The following is a 1,002-nucleotide window of genomic DNA, read 5'->3' as shown; positions in this document are numbered from 1 at the left end:
GCATAGGTGAGTCACAAAAAGTACAAGAATAAGGGACAAGTGCTTGAGAAGTACTTACATTGCTCACTTGAGATATTTGTGGAGCCAACATTCTCCCAATCTTGGCAGCTAGCAAGTCCACATATGAATCATTAAGAACTGAGGAACCTACCATATTCACATTTCTCTTTTCCCTTGTAGAGTATTGAGCACCACTTGAAGCCATCTTGTCAATTAGTTCCCAAGCCTTTAAGGAAGTGAGGTCAATCAAGCATCCACCACTAGCGGCATCAATGTTAACTTTGTCTCTTGGAATCAAGCCCTCATAGAAATATTGGACTAAATTCTCACTAGAAATTTGATGGTGTGGGCATTTAGCCAAAAGGCCTTGGAATCTAGTCCAATACTCATAGAGACTCTCATCCTCTCCTTGTTGGACCCCATAGATTTGCTTTCTCAAATTGGTGACCTTGGAATTTGGAAAGAATTTATCTAAGAAGAGTCTTCTTAGCTCGGCCCATGTGCTCACTTTCACATAAGAAGGGTAGTTGAAATACCACTCCTTTGCTAAACCTTCAAGAGAAAATACAAAAGCCTTAGCTTGAACATCATCAACATTTACATGCATAGGCTTCATAGTATCACAAACCAATAGGAAAGTATGCAAAAACCTATGACAATCCTCTCCTGGTAACCCATGAAATTTAGGCAATGCATTAATCAAGGAGGATTTAATTTCAAATTGAACATTAGTAGGAGGAACATATAAGCCATAAGGATTATCATGCCAATTAGGTTGAGTTAATTGCCTAATGCTCCTCTCCTCTCTAGGGTTATGCAAGCCTTCAAATTCATTATTAACATGGCCATCATCATGCAAATTCTCATTCCCATTCCCATGGCCCTCATTATGCACATGCTCATGTCCTAAGATACCTTCCATTGTTGAATTACAAACCAAATGAGAATCAAGAATAGGTTGTGATCTTCTCAATCTAGAAATAGTTCTTTCAATTTCTGGAT

General features: G+C 38.6%; 1 non-coding gene across 1 annotated transcript; it reads left to right on the top strand.

The window, feature by feature from the left end:
• Positions 1-335: 335 nt before the first annotated feature.
• Positions 336-442, top strand: LOC129319111 (small nucleolar RNA R71). The gene has a single exon (XR_008595423.1). It is a non-coding gene; the product is annotated as a small nucleolar RNA R71 (small nucleolar RNA).
• The last annotated feature ends 560 nt before the right edge of the window (positions 443-1,002 follow it).

Source organism: Prosopis cineraria, unplaced genomic scaffold (assembly GCF_029017545.1).
Source record: "Prosopis cineraria cultivar Desert tree isolate PC_DT_omini unplaced genomic scaffold, ASM2901754v1 PC8, whole genome shotgun sequence".
Lineage (NCBI taxonomy): Eukaryota > Viridiplantae > Streptophyta > Magnoliopsida > Fabales > Fabaceae > Prosopis > Prosopis cineraria.
This window is presented reverse-complemented; position numbering and strand designations above follow the sequence as displayed.